The sequence below is a fragment of the Sciurus vulgaris genome, assembly GCF_902686455.1.
Source record: "Sciurus vulgaris genome assembly, contig: HiC_scaffold_580_arrow_ctg1, whole genome shotgun sequence".
Lineage (NCBI taxonomy): Eukaryota > Metazoa > Chordata > Mammalia > Rodentia > Sciuridae > Sciurus > Sciurus vulgaris.
In genome coordinates, this window is record NW_027632443.1 from 42476 (window position 1) to 59035 (window position 16560).

At 35.0% G+C, this 16560-nt stretch overlaps 1 long non-coding RNA gene across 1 annotated transcript; it reads left to right on the forward strand.

Annotated features, from left to right (window-relative positions):
- The first annotated feature begins 451 nt into the window (after positions 1 to 451).
- LOC306652783 lies at positions 452 to 5883 on the forward strand. The gene is made up of 3 exons (XR_013761536.1): positions 452 to 1950; positions 2172 to 2254; positions 5102 to 5883. It is a non-coding gene; the product is annotated as an uncharacterized lncRNA (long non-coding RNA).
- Positions 5884 to 16560: the final 10677 nt, after the last annotated feature.

A 16560-nucleotide genomic window follows, 5' to 3' on the forward strand; every position in this document is an offset into this window, starting at 1 on the left:
ATGTGTGTAGAAGTTACCACAGTTGGATGGTTCTTGTTTGTATGATAAGCAGTTCCTAAAAAGCTCAGAGACACAACATTTACCTAATATTATTGAGACCCTGTGTTCAATTCCCAGTACCACAAAGAATTTAAGCAGTTTTGCTAATATATTCTGTGAAATGGTAATGATGTTGGTGAAAATTTGCATTCTGCCACATTATGTTGAAGATACAGTGGATTAGTGTCAAATCTTTCTTTGAAAAGGTATTGTTATGCACTTAAGTTTGGGGAAACTATTCTTATGATACATGGTTTTCTATTTCTCATTTAGTATAGCATAAAATCAATAATGCAACACAGGGCTATAAACTCAAGTTCCTTGATTTATTAACAGAGTGTCCTTAAAATGACTTGCATTTCTATGCCTCTTGCTGCCCCTTCCAAATGAGACTGCAGTAGCTGCACATTGCTGAATGTTCAGAGATTTCTGAAAACACTGCCTTTCACAAGTGCAGTTTGTGCCCTGGATCTGAGGAGCAAGTGGGCACCAGGCAAGCACACAGGATGGTGAAGAGCAAGAAGTGGTTTCTGTGGAAAAGCCAGTCTAGTTTATAATCTATTCCAGGGTCATATCAAGATACTAAGGTTACATAGCACAGTTAGCTTTGCACATTTACAGATCACATACCTTGCTTGCTTCTCGAAGTCCACTAGTACCAAAGGTTATTATAATAAGAAAATGTCTCCAGGCCTCAAGGACAGAGGAATTGCAGAGCATTCCCAAGCCATTTAAACAGAGCACATTGTGTCCTGAGGAGTTTGCTGAAATCAAAGAACTCTCACTCCTCTGTACATTGACTGACCTGAGATCCCTTCTTTTTTCTGCTGTATGATATCTGCAATGTGAAAAACCTGTGGCCAGTACGAAGTGAGACAGAATAATCTACTTTTGGACACTTTTTGGCTGTAGCTTTCTGCTTTCACTCAGCATAGTATTTCTTCTAATTTGGGGTCTGAGGAGAAATATTATTAGGCAATTTTATCCCTCAACATAATCATGTAAAGAGATAGACCAGGCCCTTTAAGTCACTGATATCAGGGAACTCATAGCCCTCAAACATGTAATGTGGCTACTGTGAACTGAGGTATGATGGAGAAAGTCAAGCTTGAGTGTGTAGTTCCAAAAGCACATGTACTTCATTGGTAGTATTTTATAAGTCACAGAAAGGTAATATTCTCAAAAGGTTGTTATGTTATTAATATCAATTTCAACTCTATTTATGCTATCAGTGTGAATACTAGAAATATTTAAAATACTCTTTTGCCTTAGGTATTGTTTTCATTGGATATTAATGCTTTAAAGGGTTGTTTCCCTTTCATAGTTTAGTCTGTTTTCTAACAAGAACAGAGAGCAGAAAAGTTAAATAACATTTCAGAGTAATTGCCATTATATTATTTTTATTCATGAATAATATACTAGTGTATATAATCCATAAACAGAAATGGCTTTGTACATCAGGCTAAATGCAAATGTTCTACTGGTAGGACTAGATCCCACTTCTAGAAGGAAATATTGCCTAAAAATTGCGGCAGCCTGAGTCTCAGGTGTGCAATTCCCAGAACACAAAGAAAAAAAAGTTAAGCCGCACAAAATCACCTGTCATTCTGGCCTTATTCTTGTCTGGATTGGATATTATCCTCTGTCAATCACACAGAAGGCTCTTTGGTCTCATACTTACGAGTCATGGTCTGAATTCCCATCCATCAGGACCACTTAGATCTTTCCAATGCTGTGAACTGCCAGGGAGTTGGGGATTGGTTTCCACTGGCTTCTCTGTTTCTGCTGAGTCCACCATATCTGCCTCTCAGCTCTAGGCTTCACTCTCCTGCTTCAGAGGCCCAGGTTGATCCACTGTGCAGGGGTTGAAGAACTCTAGGGACAAGTACTGGCCCTGGGACCCCAGAAATGGTGAGTGGGCAGTGGCATGATGAGTCTGGGGAGGGAGGCTGATGGAATGGCGGGACTGGCTGATGCAGGAACAGGAGGTAGCAAACCAGGACTCTGCACAGTCTCTGGACTCTGCAGGCCTGAGCCCTTCTGTGGGGCAGTGTACCCTCAGTCCTGCTGGCTATCCAGATGGGGAGCACATCAATGGCAGAGACCCCTCACTGCCTTCCTTATCCTTGCAGGGCATCCTCAACCCATACCTCAAATACTCTCTGGCAGGTGTGGACCTGTGGTCCAGCATCTTCCTGGTGCTAATAATTAACAGGTGAGACCATTATCATGATCAAATCTCCACATGCCATTTTTCTTGCAGGAAAGCAGCTGTGGTCTATAGGAATCTCAATTCCTCCCAAGCTAGTTAATTTTCAATTTTACTTTCTTCTTTACTTTTATTTTTATTGTGTTGCTAGAAGTTGAACCTCAGGATACTTTACTACTGAGATATATTCTTAGTACTTTTTATTTTTTTATTTTGAGACAGGGTCTAGGTTAGTTGGTGGGATTGGATTTATTGTAGTTTGATTTTTGTAGAATTTTCTATTGCAATTAACTAAAATTTCTTCAAAATGTGTATTTAGTTTATATTGTGATTTCTAGATGATTATTATAATAGTATAGTTTCACAGTATGCATGAATGTACTGCTTTTCCACTTATAATTGAAAAATTTCTTGGCTAAAATTATGTGTAATTTTGTGAATGAATTTTAGAACTTTATAATTGGGTTTCTTATTTCATTAAAAGTAAAACGTGTGAATGTTTTATCATTGCATTATACTTATACATAATATTTGGGTTCATTTTGACATAATCATAGAAACATGGAATAGGGTTTGCTCCATTTTATTACCCAGTAGTTCCTCTTTCCCTCTCCTCTTACCATTTCCTCTTTTTCTTTTGTTTATAGTTTTATAAGTTATTGCTATATAGATACATAAAAGTAGAATTTACTCTGATATATTTATATAGGTACATAACAATTTTTTTATTAAAAATCATAAATTTACATAGGGCAATGTTGTTTGATTCATTCTGTGGTACATAACAATTTTACTGAGATATATTGTAGGTTAATTTAGGAGAAAATTTTCTTCTTTGTAATGATGAGTTTTATCATCTGCACATGAGATGTGTAAATGAGTGTGTTATTTGCTCCCAATATTTGTTTTCTCACAGGTTAAACATTTTTTTCTTTCTAAACATGTATACATGTGAAATAAAACATGAATATTGAACATGTATAAAACTTAAACATGGTATTGTATATTTCTTAAACTGGACATAATATAGCTGAAGATGTGAGTGGCTCCCAGTAACCATTTTCCTACAGATTATTTTTTATCTCTTCCAAGATGCACATGCATTTGAGCCATGTCCCTGGGTCTGTATGGTTGGTGTTTGGATGAGTTCTGTTGTGTTCTTACATGTTATCATGGTCACATATGATGTAATTTCTAAGGTCTCTGTGACAGTAGGCATCATATATCTTCATTAGCAGGAGTTTCCTCTAATGATAATAAACTCCTCCTGAGTTTATGAATATTCATTTGCTTTATATCACCATGATTACTAGAGTTTGTCTATGGTAAAATTTTATTTTATATTTATATAAATATTTCTAATATTTCTTTAGATTTTGAAATATTTATGTTTATTGAACATAATATATAGATATTCCCTGTATTAATTGGCAGCTCAAGGCATTTGCCTGTGATTTTTCTTTTTTGTGGTTTCTGTCTTCAAAGGTAAAAAACGTATTCAAAATGGCAGATAAAGTTGGATTTCAAGAAAAAAAGATTTCGCTTCTAATTAATAAAAAAACTTACATTTTATACCTCTAAGTTTGTATTGTAGGTATCTTGTATGTTTTGTATTTGGAGGCTATTTCAAATAAAATCTAGGGCTTCTCTTAAGAAATTCTAGCAGGAAATATAAATAATGAAAATCTCACTTTCCTATAGATTCAGAAAAATATATTTACTAAAAATCATGGTTAAATAAATTCTTGAATGACACATTCACTAAAACATCCACTCCTCTTACTTAAAGATTTTTTAATAATGCTTTTGACAGTGAATCATGCATTCTCTTTTCTGGATTTTGCACACAAAATCATATAGGGTAAGATTTGGCAAATCCTAGATATAAGCATCATAATTAATTGTTTTCTAAATGATAACATAATAGAAATAGCAACCAAAGGACATATATTTTTGGAAATAATTACATATTTTTTCTTCAAAAGTTCTCTTGAGCATTTTAGATTTATTTCTTTTCTGAGTCATATTCAGACTCTGGGTCTGTGATTTGTTTTTCTGCACCCTGTAATCTCCTAGCATTAACTTGAAGGAATCAATGTTGATAACTCAGTTTCTGGAGTTACTTAACATGAAAGATGGAAAAAAAATACATTTGTTCTGCTCCTCAGATGCCTTCCCTAGTTACTCTATTCAAAATGGAGAGAAAATAATATTTCTCCAGACACATCCTCTATATTAGGAGCAAATCAAACTTTGAGGAGTTTTAAAGGAATTTCATACAGTTTTGCCTCTGTGTAGTTATCTCTGTGCAGCTGAGTTGCCATTTAATATCCAGAAACTTGTGTTTTCTCATCTCTAAAATGGGAATAGTTTTAGAGGACACAGATGAATCGTGTTCCTGATGGAAGTTAGTAATGCATGTATGTGCTGTGGCCACAGCTGACAAAGCACCTGGGACAATGAATATTATAGTAATAAAAATAATGCCTGTCCAAAAAAAAAAAAAAAAAAAAAAAAAAGCACCTGGAAGCACCTGGAAACACTGTGTAGATACTGATTGTTTAACCATTATCTGTCACTCCCATGAATTTTTTTTCAAAAGCTTATAATAACCTTTTCACTATAGGCATGAATACCATCCACAATCCCCACATAAAAGGTTGAATATTCCTTGTATAAATTCCAAATTTGAATTCTCTGGTGGTTAAAGGTGGTACAGCTAATTGTGTTTCTTAGAGTGCTTTTACTCTGTGTCCTCAATAAAAGAGTTGTCTGTTCCATGTCTCTATCACCCATGTTCAACAATGTTTAGAAAATAACCTGGAAATCTGTATTTTTTGCTGGTTTGTAAAGGAGGGTTGAGATTACTTCTGGCTGGTGTCATTACTTGTTATAAACTGAACCAGGCTTTTTCTACATTCTAGAAAAGGATTCCCATAAACAACCAGGTACTTAAAAGGTTTTGTTTATATGTAATAAATGTTCATATTTTATGCATACACATAAATTTAAGCAAGTCTATTACCTGCTTTTCTTTTAGGCGAGGAATACAATTCCTTACCTGTATTTCTTCTCAGGTCCAAAAAACAGGAGAGACACTGCCCTGAGTGAAAGCAGGCAGCTTTAAGCAGAAAGATTCCAGAGGTAGGTTTTCTCCCTCAAAATGTTGGCCATGGTCTATTCTATTCCAGATACCAGAAAGCAAGCAAAAATATATTGATAATTATATATATGCACACACACACACACACACACACACACACACACAAAATCATAGAAACTCTGCTTTTTTGAGAAATGCCACTAATCAACTTTTAAAACAATAAGAAAAGTTGTATGAGTTGTATGGTGTAGTGTAGGTTTTTGGACTTTTAAATAAGACACATTTCTTTTTTTTTTTTTTTGTATTGGGGATTGAACCAGTGCTGGTTCCAGCCCTAGCAGGAGTCCATGGGTTCCACACAGGTAAACGGGGCACAGGGAGACAGCATCGGTGATGGATGGAGAATGAAAGACACAGACTCTAGTTTTGGTGCAATCAATCCCACTTTATTCTGGGGAAGGCTGGGTTTATATACATTTTTCTTCAGGCTATAATGACAGTCTTGTGGTTAATACTAAAGAAGTTTCCAAGTCATAGGTAGTAAACAGCAACCTTACAGATTATCCTTACCTAATCACAATTGTTTTTAGACTACCTAACTATGTCAATGAGCTAATACAATGTTTATTTACTTAATATCTAAACTCCATGTGACCTAAGACTATTCTTATTATCCTCGCAGTTAAAGCGATAGACAAGTAATCTCAAGTGACCATCACTACTAGGTCCACCTGGTTAATATCTAAATTGCTGAGTTAAGGACTACAGGAGGACAGCAGTCACAGTGGTTCTCATGGCCAAGTTTTTTTACTGAATAAATTACATTGTCTTATGTAGCTCTTTTTTTTTTTTTTTTTTTTTCTAGAACAGGGCATTGTGCACCAACGTTTATTATAGGGGTGACCTATTCTTTGTAGGAAAGAAGGAATGTTGTGAAACCTTATTCTTTTACCCCACCACCATCGTTAGAATTTAACCAGCCAGTTGGAGACAAAGGCAGATCTATAACCATTTTCTCCAGAGGATTTCAGGGACTCATTGCACAGTTGCGAAATTATTTTTAATTTTGTTAGTGGTAAAGACCCATTGTTTTTCAGATTGTAGGTAATATCTTCTGAAATTTTTGTTGTATTACCCTCATCCCCTTAAGCAATCCATTCAGACTGAAGTGAGTAATATATTACCAGAAAAACACAGCAGAAAAAACACCATGCTCTGGAGCAAAACATCTGGCAATTCCTTTTAGGATGAGCCTTTGCAATCATCCTCCAGAGGATCTTTGTCAAGCACTGGATGGAATTCCAGATGCCCCTGCACTGAGCCACTGGAATTTCATGTATGTGGCACCATGTCTGATTTAGAAAATACCTTTAAAACCTGCAAAAATTACAACTCATCTCACAGAATTCATTTCAGTACTAATTCTTCAGTTCCTTTCAACATACTGTTATTAAAAAGTGAACTCTTGTTCACAGAAAGATTAAGGCAATAATTTTTACACCTCCAGATGGCATGAGGGTATTCAAATACACAAAATGTAATTTTGCTTAATGTAGCTTGAAGTAACAACAGAATAATTCCACCATTGTCCCTACCTTTGTTGGAAACACTCAAAAAAGTAATATCAGAGCACCTCCCCCTGATTCCCAGGCAATATGTTCCAAGACCCTCGAAGGATTTCTGAAAACATGAATACTGCCAAATCCCTCTACAGTGATGTTTTTCTAGGTAGCTGTGGGTGTTGCCACAGAGTACTGGAGTTAATCCATCCTTCATGTTTTATGCCCTGGTGCCTCCTTTGCATCACTATTCCATATGTTTGGGATCATTATTCAGTAAAATAGGCTTATTTTATCACAAACGTGATTCTCCAACAATGTGATAACACACAGTATATACAGTATGGAGACATTGTACAAAGGTATGGTTTATGTCCTCAGAGGAATGGAAGACTTCCTCCTGAGAGACTGAGTAGTGTGCCCAAGGTCACATGCTGCCATGTGTGAGAGCCAGGATTTGAACACAGGCAGTCTGATTTCCAAGTTCACATTCTTAGCTACCTTTCTGATCATTACCTCTTTCCAATATTTACTAGTTATAAAATCCTAAAGATGTTAAGAAGAATAGTTAGACAACAAAATTGTGCAAAATCAGTGACATTTTCCATGAACAATTCAGAAATAGTAATTTTGTTAAATTTAATCACTAGATACTATTTTAAAATTTCATAATTTCCACAATTATTTATTTCTTCAAAATATCAAAGAAAGAACTAAATTGTACTCGGGGCATTTAAAATTTATTCAATTTCATAAAAATTGTAATGGATGAAGATCAAGCACTAAATAACTAGACAGTCTGCTCTCAAGAAAGGATCAGAGAGAAGAAAAAGGCAGGTTGTTAATGCTTCCTTTCTCTTAAAATTTCATTAACATGAGTATTGTTTCACATTTATACACATAAAATTCTTAAATTTAACTGAAAATTAACTCAGTAAGTTTAACCCATATACAGCAGCTTCAAACCAGATTATAATTTCTCTTTATTTGTCCATTTTAAAATTAAGATAAAGATAAAAAAATTGAGATTGGCTTAGTTATTCAAAGTACTTGGCATGATAGATTTTCAGATAGAATGCCCAATTCTACAAAGCATAGAAAAATAATTTAAATCACAAAATTAGGCAATAATGGTTTCTCAGTGATTTTATAGAATGAAAGATAGGCAATAAAAAGACCATGAGCACAGTCCTCATAAAGGTGATTTCCTAAATACAAAAATAAATCAGCATAGGCCATTCTTAAAATTGATTCATGCAATAAGTTATGGACCTCAACTATAAAAATATACATATTGCACATATCACCAGAGGGTATAAGTTATCTCTCAGATATAATAATTTACCTGTTCTAATAATGGGCAAGCCTAGATGGAAGAAGGAAAGTTCCATGCTCTCAAAATCGAAGAAAGTTCTAAGGATGCCTCCTTATTTATAACCTTCCAAAGTATAACAGTGCAATACCATCAGCAAGCACTAAAACCAAGCATTAAAATATGAAGAAAAATCATTCTGGGTGAAGCATAAACTAGTGCTTCATTGGTTGTCTGATCCTAATCTTTCTAATCTGTCCACAACACATTTTTTCCCAGGGAGCTTTCCAATTTATAACTTTATTGAGGGTAAAGCTGGACCTCTTCCCAAAGAGGCTGTGGAGCTGAGTTTTTTATGTTCAGATTTTACCGAAAGATGATGAATGCTCTAAAGATAGAATTCCCAGGCCCTTGCTCTCTTCTCACTTTTCTTCCTCATTCCTCCCAAATTCTGCCTCTGCTTTGCTGATCTCTTATTCAATTCTTTTATACTGAATTCACGTCCTATTGACTCATGTCTCCTCAACAAAGCTGGAAAAGTCTGCTTTCTGGTTGCTGCATGCCACCAGGCTTCCCTGATGCCTCCTCCCCAGTTGCACTCCTGTGGCATCTTATCTCTGTTTTTCTATAAATATTGTAGATTATTGGGTTTGCATCTCTTCTCACTAGAATCTCCCCCTGGAAGAGCTTGTCCACTAACATGGTTTCAAGAACTCCCTCCACAATGATGAATACCACTTCTGCTTCTCCAGTTCCAGGTTTACTGTGAGCTCCAAACCTGTGTGTATGCCTAGGGTCTTCATATGTTTCAAAGACACTTGAATCCTGCTTTCTTAACTATAAAATAATGTTTTCCAAAATGCTCAAATCAGGCCCTGACTCCACTTTAAATTCAACCCATCTTCAATGACTGACATTTTCCTCCTGACTTCTTTTTTTATTTGTCCACCCTACATCATTTCTTCTACCCTGTCTTAACCAAGGCTTTCAGTGCCAATGGACAGGACATGTGCAGAAGCTTACCAAGTTTTCTGTTCCAATTGGACCCTTGCTTTCCATTATTGAAAGAGTAGCCAGGTCTTCATAAACAAAATTAGATCATAGCACTCCACCTGGAAAAATCCAAACATGTTTCCCACAAAAAAGCCCCAGGTGACTATGACTTTGCTCATCTCACATGTACCACCCTCCTCTTAGCAGTGCAGCCACTCTGGCTTTCTTTCAGGCCTTGGACCTCACCAGATTTCTGTTGACATAACCTCCAAATGCTGTGTCCAATATTTAGCCCCATCTCTTTAGTCACTGGGTTCTCTTTCAAATTTTGGTTTAAATGTTTTATCCTTGGATAGGGCTTCTCTGATCCTGTCCTGAGAATAGAAACCAGTATAATGTGGCAAAAACGAGGCATCTGACAAATGCCTGTTGAATGAGAGTGTTCTTTCAGCATTACTCCAAATAACTCAGGCCAGAAAATTACCAATAAAATCACTCAGTGAAGTATAATTATGCTCAGCAAAAGACAAGAGGAAAGAATAAGAGAGCTGACTTAAGATCATGAATGTTGTCAAAATGCCATGCAGTGTATATTACTTCTGTATTCAGTGTTAATGGACAAATAATTAAGACAAAGCTTCATGATTTCTGGAGCTAGAGAAGAATTAAAAATGGGAATGACCACAAGTGTGTACAGAGTAAAGGAAAATTTCTGATTGACAGTGGTGTAGGTGCACAAACTGTGGATGTATTAATGCCCTAGAACTGGAACTGACACTTCACAAATGAATTTCATAGTAGATAACACCTCAATATTTTTTTAATACAAGAATACACGAGATGAACTGCTGTGAGGCAGCTAAAGCCTACTTCACTAGACCACAAACCCTAAAGAGTGATGCCTTTTTATTGCTCTTTAGAGCCTAGTACAGAGGTGAGACTTACAGAGTGAATAAAGACTACTAGATACTAAGGACCATCTTTGAAGCAAATAATCCAGTCACTAGACCTATCTAGGCTTTGGTCACTCTGATTACAGCAAAGCATGAACCTTCATGAGAAATGATTTCACAGGTATGAAATTTGGTAATTTAAAAAACAATAAGGCTTCTCTCCAGTATAAATTCTCTGATGGTGAATAAGGTATGAATTTGCATTGAATGCTTTACCACATTCTTTACATTGGTATGGCTTCTTTCCAGTATAAATTCTCTGATGGCAAATAAGGTGTGATTTTTCATTAAAACTTTTGCCATATGCTACACTTTTGTAGGGTTTTTCTCCAGTATAAATTCTCTGCTGGTGAATAAGACCTGATTTTTGATAAATTGATTTGTGATATTCACTGTCACTTAGCTTTTCCATATTGTCCTGTGTTGTAAATAGTCAGGGTCACAACTTCTATGTTTTCCATTAATTACTTTTTGAAATATATGTCTTTTGTCCTGATCTGGAGAAAATTCTTTGGTATTATGAGAAGTCATTGCTGAAATGAATGAAAATTAAAAATAAAACTTGGTAGACTGGGATAAAAATATTTTCTGTAAATATATAGCATGGGAAATTATACCAATGTTAACAACCTCAGAACCTCATTCATGTAGTAGATTAATAAATCGATGGCCATCATTGCTATATAAACTTATATAAAATGTACACACAATTATCTTGTAAAAATTACCCAAATTATTGTAGAGAGCACAGTATGCAAGATAAAAACATTACTAGGGAGAGCAATATAGTAGAAGAAAAGACTGTATCTTACTTTTATTAACCACAGCCTTTCCTGTTCCCTAATGCAGCATTGCACAATTAGGAAAAAAAGATCTACAGACTACCTTCACTCTCAGTAGAATAAAGGAAATATTAAACATATGTAAACATTTCTGGCTTTTTGAAAATTGTGTGAAAGCTGGTTTCTGTCTACCAAGACACAGAGATCTGGAACTAACAGGTAGGTTTTGAATGCTAATACAATGGATATTCAAGAAGTTTGAAAAAGTAGGGAATCTTAAGAACAAATATGAACAAAATTTTAGTGAGAAAAATATACACATATATATAGAATGCATCCAAACAAGTTTGAGAGGCACTAAAACCCTTGCAGAGTCTATGTCAATATTGCATGAATTAAGCCAACACATGGAAATCAAGACTAATAAATTGCTTTTTTAATGTCTGTGTTATTTGCTTATTTGTGTCATTGACAAATTCAACTATGTGTATTTACTAATTATACCATTGTTTTTAATGTATTTATACATAGTGAAATGACAAATGTAATGTTAATAACATGAACATTATTTTGTATAATTATCGGTTTTGTGCTTACAAATGTTGCACTTATTCTATTAGTATTTATCAAGAACATATTACACAGCAGTCACCATGTGGAGCAGCAAAACTTGACCACACTTTGCCCATTGAAATAAATTTTTTTTCTCTGAATGACAATATGCCAACACTCCACAAAACACAATATCTGGTGGCCACAATTCTGAATTTCTAACTTTCACATGTAAATCAGATGCTCTTGCAACTGACTGTTTGCTGAATTTCACATAGTGCAAAGTTCTGCATATTAATCCCATATCATGTTAAATGGCAGTATATTTTATTTTATACCTAAATAGTAATAGCATATAAATACCATGTTTTTACTCACTCAATCATTAATGGGCACATTGGTTTATTCTAAAACTTGAATATTGAGAACAATGCTTGCACTGAACACAATACTGAGGTTGTATCTTCAACATGCTGATTTAATCTCCTATGGATGCATATTTTATACTGGCATTTCTGGATCATGATGAGGTCATTCTACTTTTATTTATTTATTTTTTTAATATGTGGTGCTTGGGATTAAACCCAAGAGTGCTATACCACTGAACTACAAAACAAGTCATTTTAAAATTGTTTGAGACATATTTTTTTCTAAATTTCTGTGACTTGCCTCAAACTTGGAATTCTTTTGCATGCCTCCCAATTACCTGAGATTTCAAACTGTACTTGACTACTTTTTTATTTATTTAAAATCTTCCATACTGTTTTTCTCAAATGATTCTATAAACTACTGTTGACTTTTATTACAGAGAAGTCAATTAAAAATAGTAGAGAACATAAAGATAAATAAAATCAGGTCTTAATTAAAGTAACAAACAAAAATATTAGCAATCAAACATTAGATAAATGAGAGTTATGAATTACCCAAAGAATGCTAAATGACCATTTCAAGAAAATTTGGTGAACTAAATTCAGAGAAAACTTGTTAATGTAAATAAGCAGAAATTCTGTATTTGAAGATGTCCTTATACAAATTTTCTGAGAGGCAGAAATTGTGTGCAAATCTATAATCCTAACAACATGGGGGATATTGTGTAAGGAAGACCATCAGTTCAAAGCCAGTCTTAGCAACTTAGTGAGATCCTTTGAAAAATTAAAAACCTACAGAACATATAAAGGGAAGTGGGAATAAAAATATATGAAGGGAGGTGTGAGAGAAATCAAAGCCTGCCACTATGAATAGGAATGGATCACACATTATACCATTAAGCAAGTTATGAAAAAAAATTATAATATACAAAACAACTTAATAAGTAGTAGTGGGTTCTTTACTTTTAACGTTGTATTTGATTATTAATGAAACAACTTGACTAACAAAATTAAATATAAAAGAAGAAAGTGCCAATTAATTCTGGCAGAGAGAGAGTCAATAAATGGAGCATGATCTGCTCCTAGGAGCCTTCTCTGGCCCTCCAGCCCAAGGCTGCTGGATAAGATGGAGGTTCCCTGGAAAGGTCAAAATCCGCCCTGCAGACCCCAGAATTCCCACTGTGACTGCCCACTTGTTGTTCTAGGCTGTGAATGTTTGGGAGCTCTGCCTGCATGACATGATAGTGGCATTGATCTTTCTGACCTCAGATCCAGGAATTTTTTGCTATCAATCTCCTGACCCAATCCTGTCCACCCTCTCCAAAACTTGCACTGAGATAATGGCACCATTGTGTGCTGGGGGCATGGTATTTCAATAATAATGGTGACCAACCAAAAGTGCCAAGTCCAGCAGGGGGCCAATGGATGACAGGAAGTTTGGCCAGTCAGCACATTCTAGAGCCCTCCATGTTCACTCTGTGCATGCTCCATTAGACGATACCTTGTCCTGAGAAGGCAAATGTCTCATCCATCCTAGAAGGTGAAAGAAGCTGTCCAGGTGACAAGTGGTGCTGGGAGCCAGCCCAAGCAACTCGCAGGTTCCCTGAAGAATGGGTGGAGTCGGCAGAGAGGAATGTCACCAATCCCTGGAGCAACTTGAAGCAAGTGATACTCAGATTTTTTAGCTCTTATTTTATAGTACTAAGTAGAGCAGAATTAAACAAGATAAAAGTTATAGAGAAAAACCTCAAAATTTGTCATTGACCATACTTTCCATCAGGTGTCTAACACACAGTGGGTACATTAATGTCAATTTCCTATATTTACTTAAAGTTGCTCACATAAGCCTATTACAATGAAAGATATTTTTCTGTTTTCCTCCTACTGGCCTTTATTTACCCTTGGTGTCAGATCTGTTGTTAGCATAATGACTCTATTTTATTTTAAGTTAAATTTACCAAATTGCTAAGCAAAGCATGCACTTAATCTTTAACTCATATTATTGTTTTGATTTAACCTTAAAGGTCTACTCTAGTACCTAAACAAGCTCAGCTAAGACTAAGTTAGGTTATTTATTGCCAGTTTGAGTACCTAATTTTACCCTATTATTCATTATGTCTTTGATTTATCCTCCACCTATTGTAATACATATGTGAAACCTAAGCCAGCATATACTACTCATAACCAGTTAACATGCAATGAGGGAAATTGATCTTAAGATATTTTTCTAGATGTTTGTGTATGCTGTTTCTTTGTTCTTTAGTTCTACATTTCCAGGGTGGTCCTTGGCATCCTAACCTTTGAAGGAAAAACAAAAAATGGACATTTGTCCATTTACCATAAATATTAATTATTCATTCACCTTTTTCATTGTGCACTGCTCTATAGGGAAGAGGTGGATCTGTGAGAGGTGGGTCCTTATACATATTTGCTTTTTTTCCTCTAGATGAATATCACAAATTTCCCCCAATCTTGTAAACTAAGTAGGGTGGTCCTTGAACTGTGGGGACAAGTCTGCTGTTTTGTTTGTCAGGCTATTTTGCTGGTAAAGCATTATGGGGGCAGGTGTGGTCAGCATAGGAGCAAGCAGTTGCTCTAACTGTAATTTTCTGAAGAACTGCTGAAACTCTGAACTTTCAAACTTATGTGCAATATTTGTACATCTTTCAAAGCATTCCTCATCCTCCCCCAAGCTCTGCAGATTCATTGAGGTTAAAATTCTTATCACCACAATCCAGGAAATATGATTTGCAGTTGCATAGTTATAAGTATGATAATTACAAGAAAACATCCAATATTTTTGGAGAGATGACAGTGGCAATTTCCTGGAATGATGGCCTTGCCAAGACCTTCCCCATTATGCACTTTGTCAAGCAGCCTGGAGGAAACAGTCCCTGCCAAGGTGGAAAAGTGAGTACCTTTGGACAGTTGGTGTTTGTTCTACCAAATAGAGAAACTGCAGGGTGACAAACTATTTGACCAATTGAAAATGCCCAACACCCTTCAGGAAGATTTACTGGGTATTTCTAGAAGGCCTGTGTATATATAGTATGAAAAAGCTTCTCCCAACATGCCCCCAAATCCTGTAAAACTTTTGCTACATCTGCAAAAGTGGTTGTTCATATGTTACAGTTGGATATAATGTTATATAAATACCCATTTGTTTTAAAATGTCAGATTTGTCTTCTGGAAGTGACTTTGAAATTAAATTGCTAGACCACCTCTATGAGTGACATTGTCCAAGTTTATTCAGGGGTTAGAGGACATGAGGAAGACTAAGTATGAGAAGGGAGGATCCTGGTTCAGACTGTTTATGTATAAAAGACATCTTTTATATTATAACCATTGCTTGGTTGTGAATTTTATGACTCATTCCTGTATATATATTTGACAATGCTAAGTATTTTTTAGAAATGTCAACTTTTTAGATACGCTAATGTTAAAAGTAGAAGTGGTAAAATATAACACAGTTTGCAAATTACTTTTTTAAAAAAAATCTATGAAACGTTTTGTAGAGGACAATAGCCAAAATTCCTGTTGAGTAATGAGTATTGTATGCTGGTTCTCTGGAGCACCATGCCAGTGTGATTACAATGAGGCACAAGTAACCATTGTTCCAATGTCTATGGGTTCTGTTTTACTTTCCTCTCTACATAGTGTATACAAAGGAAAAATGAGTCCTAATCTACATCTAGATGTTAAATAGATATGTATGATAAAAGTAGGATTAGTAAACAAATTTTGTATGTTTTGTTCAAATTTCTATAAAGGATGTTCTTAAAATTAGAGCATTATAGCATACTTGGTTGGTGAAGAACCAGAGTGCTCATATTTTGAAGACATTTTTGAATTAGAACTCTTGTGAAATGTGTGCAGTTTCTTCAAGACTGAAGTTACATAGTGAACAAATTGAGTTTTTAATTGAAACTTCTAGTGTGTCTAGATGTTTAGAAGTTGCTGGTGAATGTTAAATGTAGAGGTAGTAAAATATAACTTCATAAGTCTGAATATTCTCTCTGATATGTGCAGGCTAACACACAATGAGGTGGGGAGTGTAGAACAAAATTTCATTGGATTAGACAAAGTGGAATTAAGGGAAGGAAATAAAGATGGGTATAAGAAAGGCAATAAAATTAATTAGACAAATTTTTATATGCATATATGAACACACAAGCAGTGTAACTCCACATTGCATACAACCCCAAACATAGGAAGTTGTACTCCATGTATGTATATATGTCAAAATACATACTACTGTCATGTATATCTAGAAAGAACAAATAAAAATTTTTAAAAAGAAAAATAATAAATCTAAAATGAATACAAATACATGCAATCTACTGGGAACTCTATATATAAGGAAACATGTAGAATGAAAGCAAAAGAATAGAAGAGTGTCCATAAAAATATTAACCAAAAAAAAGCTGGGGTGGCCCAATTATGATATAGAAAACCATTTAAAGCAAGAAGTTACATGAGATAAAATATTTTAAATTAAAAAATAACTGAAAAGTGGCAAAGTAGAATATTATATGAGAAATAAACTTTACCTAGAATACTGCAATAAGAATAGATATAGTTTCAACTCACATCATACCTCCAAGATATAAATAGTTAAGACTGATTGAAGAAAATAAAGAAATAAAAAGAAACTCCTTAATACTAGGAGACAACTAATCCGTACTTGGTG